An 18,972-nucleotide genomic window follows, 5' to 3' on the forward strand; every position below is an offset into this window, starting at 1 on the left:
AATGTCCAGTGGTTAACAAGCCAATCAGGACCTGTTTTTCTCCATGGAATCTAGGTAGATTTAGTTAAGCAGGCTTCCTATTGGTCAGGACTTCAGGGGCTAAAGAGAAGACCTAACATGCTTACCATGAACATAGATTAACTATAAGCATAATTACAAGGTGCCTGAGGTTTTAACTAATCATGTTTGATTCCCAATAGGCGAGACAAATTTTGTGAGAAAAAACATCACTGTTGGGAAAGTTTTAGAAATGTCATTGACTGAACATGAGCAGCAGACTAATCAGTGGGTTGTTAAAACCAGACCTCTCCAATGAAAGAGTCACTGTAGAACTGCTACATGGTAAAATATGCTAATATGTCTGTTATAATCCTCAAGTAAAACATGGTATGTATTTTAGAAGCTTCAAATATCTGTTTAATCTACAACAGCCAAAAAAATGTTAGTGTGAATCACCATTAACTTAGCACTAGTGCTAACTACAATAATAGCAGAAGTTTGCACTGCCACAGCCTTTTACATGTATGGCCTAGCTCCAGTACTCATGGGTTGCAACTGGTCATCTGACACAGGTGTTATGTCAACATCTAAACTGAAAAAAAAAACATTTATGAACTTTTTATTCTTTCTTTATTTATTTATTATTTATTTTTATTTCTTTCTCAGTTCATATTTGTCCTTAAAGTTAGCAACTTCACTTCAGTTGCACTTCAGCCACTCAAAATAGTTCCAGGCTCCTTTTTTTGGATGCAAGTTGATTCTGTTGAGTTGATTTGGCTGCTTTACTCTCAGTTTGGAACTTTAGCATTTTATTTAAGACAAAAAACAGATGAATGGTCTAAAAATGTCCGCTCCTATGCTGATAGATGCTGTATGTACTAAGAGGGCACACTGGAGTTCTATAAGTTACTTAGAAACTCCAGTTTTACTTGTGCTCTAATCACTAAAGTGAGGCCTTCTTTAAATCATCACTGCTGGGAAAGCAAGCTGAGATGAGTCCTTGATCTGAAAGAAACTCCCTGTGAGAAACATTATTAAATAGCTGTAATAATTCTAATGCTGTTATGATAATTGCCAAAATTAAACACCATCTAGGGTAATTGAAGTTGCCCTTCAAACTGGAACACTTCTGTTCATCTTCACAGGTGCTACACGCCATCAATCAAAATCATGGCCAATTAGCTACGAATGTTTGTGATGAAATATTAGCCAGCACATTGACTTCCTGCGCCGTGTTTCTGTGCCACCTGAGCTGGAATGGACTGTCCACTGAAGATGGAAACAGGCCTCATAAAAAATGTAGAACCCTGAAGGTTTCATTTACCTGTAGGGGGTTTATGGTAACTACACTGATAAGCGCGTACCCTTGATTACGTTGTATGTATTCTGTTGCTGGCATCCTCTTAGATGATGACTGCTGCTAACTGACGATTCTGGCATTTCCATTTAATAGACAACGTTAATTAGCATTTTGCTCATTTATTACATTTCTAAACCATTAGACTTAAAAGGCATGTATATGGGCTCACTCTTGATTTGCCTACATGTATAACTACATAACTTGCACATTCTGCTATGGAAAAGTATTTGCCTCTTCCTGATTTTCTTTATTTTTATTTGTCATAGTAAATGTTTCAGGATGAAAGTGAACATGAGGAAGCACAAATTTTGGATAATAATTTCATATATTGAAAGAAAAAGGCTTTGCAACAAACATATCTCCCACATGAAACAGCCAGCCCTAAATATAACTGGTGTTGCCACCTTTAGCAAAAACACTGCAACCAAACGATGCCAATAACTGGAGATCAGTCTATCACATCACTGTGGAGGAACTTTGGCCCACTGTTCTTTGCAGAATTGCTTTCAGCCAAACTAAAGGGCTTTAAGGACTCGATTGAGGTCCTGCCATAGCATCTCGATGGGGTTCAGCTCACGACTCGGCCACACGAAAACCTTAATACTGTTTTTTTTTTTTTAACCGTACAGAGAGAGACTTACTCTTTTGGTTTTGAGGTTTGGCTTGCTGTCTTGCTGTATAACTCATTTGCACTTCAGCTTATATCACAGTGATGACCAGACATTCTCCTGCAGGATTTTCTGGTAGAGAGCGGAATTCATGGTTCTGTCTATTATGGCAAGTCATCCAGGCCCTGAAGCAGCAAAGCATCCTCACTCCATCACACTAGCACCACCATGTTTGACTGTTGTACTATGCTCCTATAAAACGTAACTGGTCGCCTTTCTTCTAAAAAGTTAGACTTTCAATGCATCAGTCATAGAACATTATTATAAAAGACTGAGCCTTTTGTTTTAGAGCCTTTCTGCTGATGGAATCTTGAATGCTCCAGTTCTTTAGATGTTCAACTGAGATCTTTTGAGATTTCCTGAATGCGCCGTCACTGTGCTCTTGAAGGAATTTTGGTAGGCCAGCCTCTTCTGGAAAGATTCTCTACTGCTTTCTCCATTTTATTGTGAGCTCCAGAGCCTTAGAAATGGCTTAACAATCCTTTCCAGGCTGACATATTTTAGTAACTTCCTCTCTCATCTCTTGGAATTTCTTTTAATTATAGTATAGCACGCTGCCTGTTGAGACCCTTCAGCCTACTTCTCATTGCTGGAAAGGGTCTATTAAAGTGACATTTATTCAGTGCTGGCACTAATTAAGCCTGGGTGAGTCTAATTAAATCAATCCCAATTATAAACTAAATTTGGTTAATTGGTTATTTGACTAACTTACTTTTTCACACAGGGATGAATGTGTTTACGAAATTAAATGGTCATGGGAAAAAAATATTTCTGTATTAAGTTTTGTTTCAAGATCAATTAAGTGGAACAAAAATGCAAAAACAGCTGATTCGTAAGCCAAGGGGTTAACGAACGCAGCCTCACAGAGACCTTTTTAACCTCTCTGCTTTGTAAACATGTTGTAGGGATGTAAGCGTTGGAAAAGGGTTTGGTTTGGAGGGACTGAGTGAGCAACCTCTGGACGCACTGAGCAGTCATGCATCTCTCTGATAGCATGCAGTCGTAATGTGGAGCGTCGTGTTTCGTCCCGGTTCAAACACCACCTGCATTATTCAGAAGGCCCTGGCAAGGCTAATCTGTCTCTGGGAATCTGACCCCATTGCATACGTCCAAAAACCACCAATCAAAAAGCCAAATCCCAGAGATTGTATATATTATGGGAAACTATATAGAGAATATCCACCAATCAGTACAACCCTGGATCAGATTTGTCTTAAAGTGACACAAATTAAAAAATGATCCATCACTACATCTGTCGTAAACATACTCACATCTTACGGTGGTGCCAGATTCTTGAGAGATTTTCTAGTTTTAAGACTTGCAACATTTTATAATGTAGTTTGTAGATGGGATAGGCTTCTGTTAAAATTGGACATAGCTGGTAAACAGCTGGTTAATAATTTGCATTCATATTTATGTGGGCTTCAAATAATCAGTGGATTAATCAAATGACAAATGATTTGTTAGATGAAGAAGACAACAAGCTAACAGAGTTAGCAAGGAAGCTACATAGCTATTTAGACATCTTACCTCAGTTTGGCTTCTTTTCTCTGAAAGGATAAGAATGCCTCACTGGTGTCTGAATAAAGACTGAATCTCTGTTTTTTTTATGGTTGTTTGACGACTGAAGTAAGACTTGCTAGCTTGGTTGTTAGCCTGTAGATCAATGGCTAGGCTAGCAGTCAGGATTATATGCCAGCGATTCCCGAAGGGTGTATGATGTATTTCATAGTAAGGATGCATGCTGGATATCATAGTAAGTGAATGCTGATAAACGAAAACATGAAACTATAAAACTGTAAATTCTGTCAATGAAGCTGAGGGTATAATGTTGCACTACAGAAAACTGTGTAACACAACAAAAGGCCACATCTCAGTAAAGATCCCAGGCATATCCATTTCACTGTCAACTCTCCGTCTGTTGATAGGTTGTGACCAGGCCTTTCAGTCTGGATTTCATGTGTTTGCATTTACATGTAATCATTACACTTTTATCCAAAGGAGGGACACAACGGAACTGCATACAGTGTGTCTAGAACATCTAGCACTAAAAGAACATCCTTTACAATGTTTTTATCACCTTCCGCCACCAGATGGCCCCATCGGCCCTGCTTTAGAGCAATACCAGTCCTGCATACCTTGCACATTCTTGTTTTCTCAGGTTCATATACAGTCATTTCAGCTCATAAAGTGCTTAACTATCAACTGAATTTTCAAAACATTATATTTAAGTGTGGTAGATGTGGTGTGAAACTAAACTCTGCAGTGATTCTCCAGGAAGATGAGCAGACCCTGACCCTAACCCATTTATAAAATGGCTTGAAATCTACTGACCTATTTGAGTGAAATCCGCTTCTGCACCTAAAACACCTCATCCAGCTAATCAAGGGCCTTAGGAACATCTGAACAGTAGATCAAGTGTGCTACACTAAAGTCAAGCTTAAACTCTGCAAGACAGAGGTTCTCAGGTAGGAGGTTTGGGTGACATTTTCCAATATGACAGAGAGATCAGGTGTTGATTCATTCAGATTCAGATTCAGATTCCTTTATTGATCCCAGGGGGAAATTGCAGATTGAGGGTGTCTTCTCAGATTTGTAAGGGAAAATGTTTTCAAAATTACAACATTTTGTCCATGTATTTAAATTCTATTTTTAATAGTTTATATTTTTCCACGGTCATTTTTTCCCCAAACTAGCTTTCTCCACAAAAGATCTGCCCATTAACGGCCATCACACAATGGGACAAAAGTCCCAAAGCAAAAGGTGCTTCATCCTGGTCCTGGATCAAAAGGATAAACTCCATAAGAACACTAGGAAGAAACAGTGAGAGAAACCAACTCTGAAAAGAAGAAACCCCCCAAAAGCATGAGGGAAAAACACTTCAAAGATTGAAAAGGGAATAAAAGGAAGAAGAGTTTTATGAACGAATCACTTCTAAAATATGGTCAGTTATGAATGCATTCCAATTTTGATTACTATGTTTCAGATAAACTACACAGAATCACCGTTCAGTGTAGAGACCGTGTAAAAATGTAGATCATGGCCACCCAAGGCCTCACTGTGTTTGTCCTGTAGAAAGGATTTCACCACTAGATGGCAATGGAGGTGCTGTTGTATAAGTGGCACATGCCTAATGATATGGGAACAAAATGTACAGAACGTGGTGTTCCAGCCTTTCCATGGACACCCCCCTCCCCCAGAAACACACATCCGACATGTGTTTAAGTGTGTGTGTGTGTGTGTGTGTGCGTGCATGTGTGTGTGTGTGTGTGTGCGTGCGTGCGTGCGTGCGTGTGTGTGTGCGTGCGCGTGCGTGTGTTCGTGCGTGTGCGTGTGTGTGTGTGTACATGCAAGTGCCTTTGTCCTTCAGATGAGTGTTCCTTCTTGGAAGGTGATTTTTTTTTTCTTGCAGTGACTACATCACAACATCCTACCACTAAATGAATATATATATAACCTCCCTGATGGAAGGATGTGACGTTCTAAACAGACTGTCAAATCAAAACATGGTGTTTAATCAGACCAATCAATTTACTCTGAGGACTAATGCAGATCAAGACATTACTCTTGCTTTGAAACTGTCAGATTCAAGTGTAATAAAACATAAATATGGGACTGGAGTTGGTAAAACAGTCCAGTCAAGGACAGACCAGTTTCTGCTCCGGCGTGGTGAACAGTATAAACTCTCACTGTGACGCCACGCTCATGCAGAACAGACTGAAACTTTCCAATAGGGAATGTAATGGGATACAGGCGTTTACACGGATATTATTGTTCTATTCAACAGATTATTTACAGGACTACCCACCTCATTCAATCAGATATAAACTGTATTCCAAATGGCCTCAATCAGAATAGTCTAGTCTGATTGAGGCCATTTGGAATACAGTTTCTATCCGATTGTTCGAGGTGTGTAATCCTGTAAATAATCCGTTTACATGGACATATTCTATTCCAATTGAGCTATTAGTCAAATTATTAACAGATTATTAGGCTGCATGTAAACCTGGCTACTGTATCTTGTAAGATATTGGTTGTAACCACATCAAAAACAGCAAGGAATAGTCACAGCCAAATGGAAAATTCTTAGATCCCACACCAGCCAAAAATACAGCTGTATGGAATCAGAACCTATGGTAAAGACAACTCTTTAAAAAAAACAATACCTTGGCATGTAAAAGTATCTTAAATATAGGCAATACATCTGATCTATTACATTTTTAAACTGTTTTGAAAATATAAAATGATTCAGCCTATTTCCAAACATTTCTGATTTTACCTTAGATAAACTGCAGTGGCAGAACATTTTCTTTGTTTCAAGAAGTGCTTGAACAAAGTCAAATTGTCTGTTGATGCAGTAAATTAAAGGAAAAGTTGGGCAATCTAATCTAATTTACAGTTTTCCACTTACCTTATGATGTAGTCAATTAGCCAAGACATGTTTGATATATTCTCTTATTTAGTTTGGAGCTGGAGCTAATGTAGTCTAAAACTAATAGACTAATGTAGCAAAAAAAAAAACACTAAAAGTTAATAGTCACCAAAATCTTTTCAGCTGCACAGTGAGGTTTTGTTCATGTTTATAGTTCACAGTAAGTCATACTGTGCCCTAAACCACATCAGCAGGTCTGTGTGGCCTTAGTGAAGAGCTCGATGTGGGTGAGAGACGTTTGTACAGACTGGATTTAGGTGACTATTGATTTGTAGCGTTAGTTGCATTAAGCTAAAATTAAGAAGCAACATTTGGACATCAAATGTGTTTTGGTCGATCGACACCTGGGGTAAACGGAACTGTGTACATTTGTTTTAATTCCCAGAACTATTCCTTTAAGCTTCATTTAATGTTTGTAAAATTGTCTAAAATGTCTTGCAAGGTACCCTCTTATATGAAGGTTCTATATAGCACCAAAAAGGTTCTTCTATTGTTACAATGTCAAGATTATAACAATCAGAGAACCCTTTCTGGTGCTGTATATAACCAGATTGTGAAAAATGTGGTTGGTTGGTGTAGTGGATAACACCTCTGCCTTCTACGCTGTAGACTGGGGTTCAGGCCCCCACCAGGGCAAGCAGCCTACACTATACCAATAAGAGTCCTTGGGCAAGACTCCCAACACCATCTTGTGTAAAATGATCAAGGTGTAAGCTGCTCTGGATAAAAGCATCAGTCAAATGGCATTAATGTAAAAAGGTTTCATGTAGAATCATGTTACACATTCTACATCTATTTAAAGATCACCATGCAAAGAGCTGTTTAAGTATGAAATAGTTCTATATAGAATTCTTGGTTCTAAATAGAACCATGGCCTTTTTTAAAAAAAACCATTGAAGAGCCATCTTTTTCAAGAGATCATGCTATTTGAGAATCCACAATGGGGTTCCACAATCACCCATAAATCTCTCTCCATTTGCCTCTCCCTCTGCCTTTCATTATTCTATTTATCACTGACCGAATGAAACTGAAGCCCAGGGTCCTGCTGTGTTAGCCCATGTTAGTGTCGGGCTCTGCACCTCTGCATATGTGTTTGCGGTCATTTTGGATGTTAATCTATATTTAAATATAGTGGATCACCTACAGCACACAGTGTACTTTTCTCAAAATAGCCACCTCAGTGAATGCTCTGACTCTCAACAATCAGCATATCCAGGATTATCTGGAGAACTATCCAAATCATTGTGCCAAGTTCCTGTGCTGAGGCCCTTTTTCTCATCAGTGATTGATGAATTGAACTTGAATTGAATGGTCAGAACATCATGCTAACGAGCAGCATTCACTGCTGCCACATTAACAAAGCTTGGGTTAACTAAGCGTTAAAGTGTGGAATTGTCTTTTGCAAGTAATAAAACAGTGCGCTTACATACTTTTAATAATTTCATAACTACAGAAAATCGGATTTAGTCCTTAATCCATTCAATGCACATACATGCACTTGGGTAATCAGAAAATATGAAAATTCAGATATTAATTAGCAGCAATTAGCATTTCAGTGGAGTTGTGCTCAACGCCGCTTGCTATTTCTCGTACAGTGGTCTGTTTGCACACCTGAGAAAACTAAAAGAAATCAGAGTAAGGGTTATCACGTGCTGAAAAAGCCCATTACTGAGCTTAAATCCAGCTCTATTCATCAGATTTCTAGGCTAGATCTAAGAAATCTGAGTGTGCTTGAATAATCACTTGAATGATCAGATAACTGCTAAAATCCTGAAAGGGCTATTGAGTGTATAATGGTTCTCACTGTGTTGAGGCAGCCTAAGAGGTTATTAAACATCATGAGGAACAAAATAATCCTCTAAAGTTATGAGTCATTCTGTAGTCAGTGTCTTGCCCATATTTGGAACTCCAGGTCTAAGCAGATTTTCTGGGGAGAAATGAATGCGGTTTTTGTTTCACTGCCCTGCAGTCAATCAAAATGTTCTGATCTTAAAAATACTACATGACTTGCCAAAGTCACTGAACAAAATTGCTCTGAAATGTAGAAACGTGCAAAGTTTCCCAAAACACAGTGGGACATATCAACTTTGACAAGATCTAAACAATGCAATGAGCAAACACGGCTGAAGCATGTCATTTCTCACTATGACATGACTTGTGTTTGTTCACATATGCATTCTTCATGTACTTGAAAGGACATTCTGGCCAAAATGAAGATATTAACCATCGTTACATCTGTTGGAAATGTGGCTATTTGCCTTCTACAGGCACCCCACACCACTAATATCATATTTTTCAGTGTAAAGAGAGAAACGCCATCAATGAGGTGTCTTGAAGGTAGAGGGGACTTTTTTCCTACTACCTGGATAATACAGAAAGAAGATGGCTAACGCTGCTGGTAGGAAGCTGAATATCATGTGTGTATTATCATGTGCGACTGGTTGTATGACATTCATACATGCTGAGAAGTGCAGTGAGGAAACACAGACGGACAAAAACACAAAAAGCATACAGAATTATAAATTGGCTGAGGTAAAGAATGCTGCACTACAGAGTTTTACATAACACGACAAAGAACATATTAAATGTGAGTTTTACACCAAAATTCCCCTTAAAGTGCATTTTTCCAGATCTGTAGCTTCCTGATTATGTCCGAACATCAATACTTCTCCAGTACATTAGTAAGGAAAGGAATCTCTTTTCCTCAGTTCCACGTCTAGTTCCTCATCCCCCTTTTCTGGGTTTGCATTCAGGCTGTTTTGTCGGTTCAGCTCCTGTATTGCTTTACAGTATCTCACACTTCTCAGTTTGGAGGCCATAAGGAACCAAAAGGAGAGGAATGGAGCGTAACAAACTTCAGCTCCTATTCTATTCTGAGGGACGCCAGACTGTCTCAGAGTGCTGCCGTGTCTGTGTGTCCTTCTGGTTCTCTCCTGTTAGTTAAGCTGTCATAGTCAGATCTGCCGGAGTCGTTAGCCACACTCTGGAAATGTTCACATTCCCTGTTTATGTACAAACGGATAGAATAAAACTAATTCCATCTCCCTGCTTTTTTTCCGAGTATACAATCATCCACATGTCCGGCCGGACACTGAAGGATGACGGACTGCCGAGCCCTCCTGCTACCCACTTCAGACCAGCTGCCCCAGCTACCACCACCTACCTTGGATGAGCTGCCCACCCTACACTGATGTTCTCATGGACTCCTAGTTATTCCTACTACCAATATTACTGCTATTAATATTAGTAGTATAATAACTCTGTAGGTAGTCTGACCAGAGGAGGATGGGTCCCCCCTGGTGAGCCTGGTTCCTCCCAAGGTTTCTTCCTCAGTTCTGAGGTAGGTTCTTCTTGCCACTGTTGCCCCGGGCTTGCCAACCGGGGGGGTTTCTGTACATTCTTACAGTCCTGTTAAAACTTTGTCTTTTCCGAAATTCTGTAAAGCTGCTTTGTGACAACATCCGTTGTAAAAAGCGCTACAAATAAATTTGATTTGATTTGATTTGATTCTGATAGATGCTATAATGTGCTCAAATGTTCTAAGGGGGAAGTCAGGGCTACGTTTTTGGATCTGAGACTTTTTTACTCAAGTTGTTTATTGGGAACTACTTTTACTAGTGAGTGGGGTTTCAGCTACTCTGTCACATAGGCTCCACAGTCAAGTGGGTGAGGGAAATTCAACACACTTCCATTCAAGCCACACTTAAACAGCTCCTCTTGCAGGAAGAAGTACAAAGGTGCTGAAAGCAATGCGCACATTCACAGATTCCAGTGTCCAGATACAGAATGCTCTTTGTCCTTCAGCTTCGGGGAGGCAACACTAATTAAAACCACACTTTAAGCGTGAGCACAAACATGGCCTGCTATGGTCCTATAATGCTGTTTGTGGTTCTGAAGATTGAAGGAGTCACATTTTTCTCTTTGGCTTAAGCTACAATGAGATCAAGACAGACCTCTTAGCTGCTCACATTAAGTAGACATTCTAAAACATTTAAAGACACTTTTGAACACTGGTATACGTTCTGTAATTCCCAGCAGTAAGAACATTTAACACAGCCAGCTTTACAAGACAATCAAATTAATTCATAGTCAATTACACTGAGATCGTTATGATGTTATAATGGTTGAGATGTAACCGTGAGACGCCTTCTCGTAATCAAACATGTTCTATTTCCTAATTTTCTTGTAATAGTGAGCTACTTCTGCACAAGTGTCAGGTAACATTATCTCTACATATTATCTCATAAAAACCTACATGTTTCTGTAATACACCACCTTAGTTCAGTGAGTTTTTGTAAGCCTGTAAATTTACTCCAAAGTCAAACAAACAGGACTGTCAATCCAATCCTAAACCTGCAGCCTTCATAAGGGCCATGCTTATGTATGTCAGCCCTGACGCTGTCAGTCTGCCTGCCTTGGACTCTGTTACCTCCATGGACTCCAATTCCCAGCATGCTCTGCCTATGGACTACAGTGACTCTGCTGAGCACGTGACGCTCCGGCGCTCCGGCTCGCCTTGCTTCTAATCACTGAGATTTTCAACACCTGTGAACCCGTGTATTTAAGCCCTGTTGTTTCCTGTGTTTAGTGCTGAGTATTATCCAGCCTCTAGCTCTGTTACGACGGGTTTTCCTTGCTCTTATTCTTTGTTTATTCCGACCTTTGTCTGTACTTCTTTTTCTCCTTTTTGCCTTGCCCATTGTTTACCGTTGCCGTTTTGTTTGTATTTTCTCGACCCTTTAGCCTCGCCCCTTTACCTGGTTTTTGCTCTCCTGTGTACCGACCTATCTTCAGTCCGACCACCCTCTGGTATGTCTATGTTGCTGCTGTTATTGTTGTTTCTGACCCTGCCTGTCCCTTACTGTTCTCTTGTATTGCCCTATTATTATTATATTAAAACTTGTAATATCCATCAACCACATTTCTCACCTGTTACTGGCTGTCGTGACAATGTAACTCGTCTCAAGTTGGTTTGCAAAAAAAAAGTAAACTTATCAATTTTATAATGCTGTCAACACAAACTGGCACAGAAACGGACTCATTCACTGAAAAAAGAACTGCATTGAAAGTACTTGACTTAAATGTGTATATACACAACTATAATCTATTACATTAACACAATTCTGTCCAAAAGTGAGTTCAATGGACATAAAATTGTTCAATGTAGGAAACAATACCACAAAAGTATCAGTGTCAAGTCGAGGCAAAATGTATATATATGGCTGTATGTGTATATATATATATATATATATATATATATATATATATATATATATATATATATATATATATATATATATGGCATATCTCTAGGTCCAACACCTCCACAAGCATCATAAAGGGCAACAGTGGCAAGGGAGAACTTCCCTAAGATCAAGAGGAAGAAACCTAAAGAGGAACCAAGAGTCAAAAGGGGAACCTATTAATGGATAAATATATTAATATACTCCTACAGTCATAGTTTATACTGTAAATTTTTTATATTAAATTTTTGTATGTATCATTGCTTATTGTATACCCAGGAAACTACTGAAACACACAATACGACTGCAAAGAGTTTTGAATATGCACAATTATGTAAATTCTGAATGCCCCCTGCTTCCCATTTTCCGAACTCCACACCTTCAGTCCACAAAAGCAAGCGGTGTCTTTGACCTTTGCTGAATGAGGAATGCAGCACTCTACATTTCAGGCTTAGCAGGTCGGACATCAAAACAAGCTCCTGCTTTAACCTTAAAAAGGACACCAACAGGATTTAAATGTTAAATAGCTATTGCTGTACAATGCTAGGGAAGGAAGTGTGGAAAAGCCTGCTACTAACGGCTTCACTTGCTCTGATTTGAGTCCTCCAAACTTGTGGATATCGAACTTGCGTTGTGGTGTAAGAAGCTCAGTCTGCTCACTGAGCTAGCACTAGCCAATACTGCTAATAAGGACAGAACAGTGAGGCAATCGTGCTGTTCAACCCAAAAGATCCACTGCCTCAGATATAAGTCTTTATCCTCAAAATTTGAGTCAGAACCAAACCTGCGTTGTGGCATGTGCAGTTGATGCTAACAAGAACAGTGGTGAGTGAAGCTGGAGCATGCTAAGCTACTGCTACCTGCCACCAGGACAGCCAGTAGCCATTTTTAACAGTTTATTGGATAGATCTGGACTGCAGTCGACACAGACTGACAGGGTGTGATCATAATAAGTCATCCAAAGAGAATCAACCATTTAAAACTATGTTTTTGAGGGTGTTTAAGTGATGTAAGTGTACTGCTCTAAACAAATGTAAGCGCACAATGTAACTCTTACAGTGGAATTACACTGAGATTTCCCATAATTACAATAACTAATTTCTATTAATTTCAGGAATACTTTCTCTGAATCACTGGCTAAAACAGCTGTACTCTTATGAACGCACACATTCAGTATACTGTGTAAACATATGATATAACTCCCACCACAGCTCTGGCCTTCTTCCACAAGTTAACACACCTTTTCTAAGAACTTTCAGCTGGCAGCTTTGCTTTGGCAAACGTGGTCCACTCCTCTAGCTCTGCCCCAGCCTGATGACGTTTAACCGTTACACAATATGACTTCACTGGTATCACTGACACATTCACACTAATTCTTATGCAATCTTGCACATAAACACAGGTACATGCACACAATTGTTTCTTTGCAATTATACCACTGTTGTACAATGTACATTAAAAATTATGAACAAGAGCAGCAAGTAATAAGAAAACGAGCACCTTGTTACACAAATACCAGCTTCTCCAAAACTCCAGAGCTAACCGGAGCCAAAATGAAGTCAATAAATCACATTGCTACAATTAGCCTGTGATGACAGCTCATGTCACTCAGACAAACACTGGGCTACTTTGATATGGAGGATAACAGCCAGGTTGGGTAACACCACTGCATGATCTTTCCATGAGGACCAACCTGCTGAAAGGACAGGCGAACCTAAATACTTTGAAAGTGTGGCAGCTGCCACTTTCTCTGCTTTCTAGAATGGGCTCTAGAGGAGTGATAGGCAGAACCACGTCATGTATCCTGCCCCCCTCCTCCAAAGGGACATTAAATGTTGTCTTTTAATGTTGTTCTTTAGATGTGTGTGTGTGTGTGTGTGTGTGTGTGTGTGTGTGTGTGTGTGTGTGTGTGGGTGGGTGGGTGGGTGTTATTGTCTTGGGGTGTGGGCTTAGCTAGTGTGGGTTACCCTCACCAGTGCCGGTGGTGGTATACAGAGTCGCCCCACACAATCTGACCCCCTCTGCCTAAGAGACATTAATGCTGTTACTGTTGACATTCTTTAGATCAAGGTGTGTGTATGTGTGTTCATCATGAAGCAGAGTTGCATGGATAGAATTGACCTTATTTGCTAACGTGCTCTTATGCATGTGCCTTTCCTGCTGGTGTTAACACAGAACACTTCTTATGGCAGAAATCATGGCCGCTCCCATTTCTCCTTCTTCACCAAGAGGCTGCAGATTTTGCTGCTAACAGAGTTTAAAAAGACACTTAAACACAGACTAAAATGCTGATTATTGAGCAAAACTAATTGACAGCTGTGCTAAATGACTCAGTTCTTAATCAGACGTTCATTAGCTACGAGGCTAATGTAGCTTATGAGGGCTCCACTTTGTTTTTGTGAAGGTGGAGAAATCACAAGGTGCCCTTTCTGTACAGACAGAAGGTTTAACCCCTGCTATTAACTGGATGACATGGAGCTGCAAGCAAACACAAGCTAAACAACAAATAAGCTGCTTTTTCTTGACGTTATCATTTTGATCTGTGAAGGACTGCAACCACTAGTGGCACTGTATAAATGTTGTGTGTCTGAGCTGCTGTTCGGATTGGGGTGAGATTAAGGCAGGTCTCTTTTTATTAAAACTATCATCATTTCTGCAAACCCAGCTTTCCTGAATCTCTTCCAGTGCAAGATTACAGATTTTCTACATCCATAACAAGTAATAGAGACTTAGACCTCACCTGTTAGCATTGTGCTAACTGTAGGTCTAAATGGTCACACACCTGCTGAACTGTTCAATAATCTCTAACCGACTTGCGGTTTCTGACACTGTATGATATGCTGTTATCTGTAAACATGGACTAAAATACAGACGGCATGCAGATGCTGCTTTTTGCTATGCAACAAATTTTTACCACTTTTTATCTCCAGCACAAAACTAAGGAAGCTAACACCAATCATGTCTTGGCTGTTCCTTTAAAAAGAGTGGTCAGTGCTTTTGGTAACTAAACCAGTTGCATTGAGTGAAACAAGTGTTCAAGCAAGATGGCACATAAACACATCAGAATCCCCCCCTCTATTGTTTCTCTCTTACATAACCACGTTCAGACCCATAACCTCTACTGAAGGTATGGCTATCTGACTCTTAGAGGTCAAAGGTCGACGCCCTAGCCTCCCGTCATGTCTATGTGGTATGCAGCGACCTCCCCAACAACCTAGAGACCAGCACATTACTCGAATGTCTCACCAGCACTTCTCTAGCAACAAGCCATTATTCATCCAGTAGTTACACAACCGCAGCAGTAACGACTGGTTTCTCTTTAGAAGAGAATCAATAGATTAGATGGATGAAGTCTAAAAATGACTACTGTTTCTTTGCCAGCACTCTGGGTAGCTGTAAATAATATATCTCAGTGTTTAGATATTCATCATTCAGACTTTATCCAAACTGGCCTCAACTAGTTTTATGAGGCTAATGCACGTAACAAGTAATGGCAGAGCCGGCTCTAGACAGGAGGCCTCGGACAGGAGACCCCCCTCTCCTCTGGTAGACCTGACTTTATATTTGTTTACTTAATGGGTTATTCAAATAAGAAAATGAAAACAATCATGTATCATTTTGTGATATATTTTTTTTTAATTATCAGTAAATGTCGGGACACGACCAGCTGGCATATTTAGCTCATATTAAGCAAAATGAAAACATTAGGTGCAGGGGCACCAACTTGGGTTAAACATTAAGGGGTCAAAAAAGGATTCTAATCCAATGGCAGACATCAGGATTTTGAGCAAATATATTTAAATAATGAGTAATTTATTCATCAATCATAATTTACTATACAGTAGTACCATTTTGGAGCCTGAAGTCCAAGCTGGCTTGATAAGGTCGGTACCTGCTGATGGTTTGGCACATCTGGTCAATCCTTAGACCACCCAGATTATTGTCCTGCATACATGCTCTAACTGTTTCTTTAATCTCCTCAAATAAATTTTAAAATGCACAGAGACTTTTATTTTGGAAAATAAACTAATATTAAACAACTGAGAGAGAAAAATAATAGAAATGTCCTGATATAAAATGATGTTATAGAAATTCTGACAGTTTTTTTTTACTAATTTACAAAGTATAACTACAGAAATGAAGGAAGGGGGAAATGAAAAACATGGACTGTGAGCAGACAATAAGCAATAATATGTGGTCAAACACTCTGTTAGAGATTCGAGACAAGTGTGTGATGATGGACTGCAGTTTGCTAATGCTATACTAACTCTATTAGTTCCCTACTAGAAAAAAACAACATAGACTAGCAATACTGGTCACCGCCAAAACTAGCTTGTGTTGTGTTTTGTATACTAGTATGCTCGTTAACCAGCATGACCATGCTGGGTGACCAGCTAAACAAGCATCAGACCTGCATTAACCAGCATTCATGGGGGCAGTCGTGCGCTGGAGGTTAGGGAACCAGCCCTGAGACCAGAAGGTCGCCAGTTTCTCTCCCGAGAGCTGACAGTCCATGACTGAGGTGTCCTTGAGCAAGACACCTAACCCCAAACTGCTCCCCGGGCGCTGCGGATAGGGCTGCCCACCACTCCAAGTGTGCTCGCTGCCCACTAGTGTGTATGTGGTGTTTCACTGCATGGATGGAATAAATGAGGAGCTGAAATGTGGGGCAGTTGTGGGCTGGAGGTTAGGGAACTGGCAACCTTGTGACCGGAAGGTTGCTGGTTCATCCCCAGAGCTGACAGCACATGACTGAGGTGTCCTTGAGCAAGACACCTAACCCCCAACTGCTCCCTGGGCACTGCGGATTGGGCTGCCCACCGCTCCGGGGGTGTGTGTGTGTGTGCTCAATAGAGTGTATGTGGTGTTTCACTTCACGGATGGGTTAAATGCAGAGGTGAAATTTCCCCACTGTGGGACTAATAAGGGTCGCATGGAATCTCTGCTTTTTTTAAACAGGGTTTTTACATTTACAGCATTTTGCTGACGCTCTTATCCAGAGCGACTTACAATTTGATCATTTTTATACAGGTAGGCCAAGGTGGTGTTAGGAGTCTTGCCCAAGGGCTCTTATTGGTATAGTGTAGGGTGCTTACCCTGGTGGGGATTGAACCCCAGTCTACAGCATAGAAGGCAGAGGTGTTACCCACTACACTAACTAATTCAACCTTCCAGTAATTAGTTCATTAATTGATACTCTTTTAATCCCACAAACGGGGAAATTCCACTTCCGCGTTTAACCCATCCGTGTAGTGAAACACACTAGTGAATACACACACACTAGGGGGCAGTGAGCACACTTGCCCAGAGCGGTGGGCAGCCCTATCCTATACTAGCCCTACTGCTATACTAGCAATTGGGGGTTAGTTGTCTTGCTCAAGGATACCTCAGTCATGTGCTGTCAGCACTGGGGATCAAACCAGCAACCTTCCGGTCACAGGGCCAGTTCCCTAACCTCCAGCCCATGACTGCCCCCAGTAAGAAGCAAAAGAAGCAAATTTCAGATACCAAACATGTCTTTGCGGGTCAACCACATTTCTGGTAAAGGGCAAGTTCTGTTGCTTTGAGAACAGCACTAGAAGTTTTACAATATGCACATTGCATGAGGATTTGTTTCTGAATGATCTTGGGGGTCTGAGGCCACATTGTGTGGTAATGGAGGCTAAAGCCATCGTGAGGGAACACTTCACAGAGTTAACGCTGTTGCATGGCCCCTCCTTCAGCTGTGCCACTGTAACTGGTTCAAACTGGCTGAGAAGCTGTTACTCAGCAAGTTTTCCTGCATGCCTGGAGTCTCTTCTCTCACAGCACTTCACCCCCAACACACAAACACACTCCACACATAGAAGCCTATCTGGTACAGTGTGTGCCATACCATGGCAGGGTCCTTGACTGGGATGTTTACAGTCACGTTGTCAGTATAGAAACACATATGGTGGCCAGCGTGCAGACTGCGCCACATTTGATGCCCACATAATATGATGCGCATTGCAATAGGTGCCAATTATAGATTACAGGCTATGATGAGTGACAATAACACAACAATGTGACTTTTATAGCAAAGGTATTCAAATTGTGGGGCTGAGAAAACAAGGAGAAGACAAAAGGTTGAAACCTAGTGTACGTGCGCTGCTGGGAGTCACCCTGAAAGGCCTGAAATAATAAAGTCAAAGGCGTCATATGACTTTTCGTATTAATGTCACATGCACAGGCTCAAAAAAAGAAGATCCGGCTCCATGTTTATGTCTCAAAATTAACACACCGATGAAGATATGATATGGTAATTCACTCACATCCTTGGAGGAGTTTTCTGTGAATTACAAAATGTCTTTCCACACATTACATGCAGTTACACGATTCCACCAGAGAGGTCCCCAAATCCCCAACACTTACATTGTATAGCTTAAAATGCACTTTTTATTTCTGTGATCTAGAATTGAATTCATTTTCAGAATCTGATCTAGTAATCTTGGTTTGTTTTATGCAGCTAATAATTGATGGTCAAAAGTAGGTGATGTAATAAAATGACTTGTTTTTTAATACATATAGGCTGCTGTAGTTTGCCGTAGTTTTGGGGGGGGCAAGCGTTTTCCTTAGTTTTCTCTACAGCAAACTAAAGATTACAGGCGATTATACAGTAAGCTATTTTTAAAATTAAAAAATTTATCAGAATCAATAACCTTATAAGATAAATAAACATGTTTTTCATTTAATGTGTGGCACTGTAGAGCGAGAGAAGTAATTTACACCATTATCAGTTCCATGTTTTGCTTATTTCCATGTTTGGCTTTTTTTTTTACATACTGGAAAATTAACCATAAAATCTAAAATGTGCCATTTTCTGATATCTTAAGTTCAACAGACACTAGACACTAACTGTGCATTGAAATGTGAAGAAGTCAGCTTTCTGTAGAGGAGATAAAATCAACCCAACCTGTCATTTAATAAGAGGCGCACAAACTTTTAAAACTGTATAGAGAGAAGATGATAGCAAATAAGCAGACACTGGTATAGAATGGCCTGTAAATCTATATGATTTGTCAACACGATGAAATGCGACGTCTTTTTTTTTCATAGACGCCATCAATAGCAGTTTATCGCTGTTTGAAGAAAACCTTCCAAATGGTGACTTTACAGGAGAAGGAAAAAACCTACTTTACTTTCAATGTGTCATTGGATCCAGAATTATGTCCAAGTCATTTTGACCCGTTTCTTTTGGTCCATTCTTCATGAAATATACGCACAATGTAAAGGACAACAGGCGTTTTC

The sequence above is a fragment of the Pygocentrus nattereri genome, chromosome 24 (genome assembly GCF_015220715.1).
Source record: "Pygocentrus nattereri isolate fPygNat1 chromosome 24, fPygNat1.pri, whole genome shotgun sequence".
Lineage (NCBI taxonomy): Eukaryota > Metazoa > Chordata > Actinopteri > Characiformes > Serrasalmidae > Pygocentrus > Pygocentrus nattereri.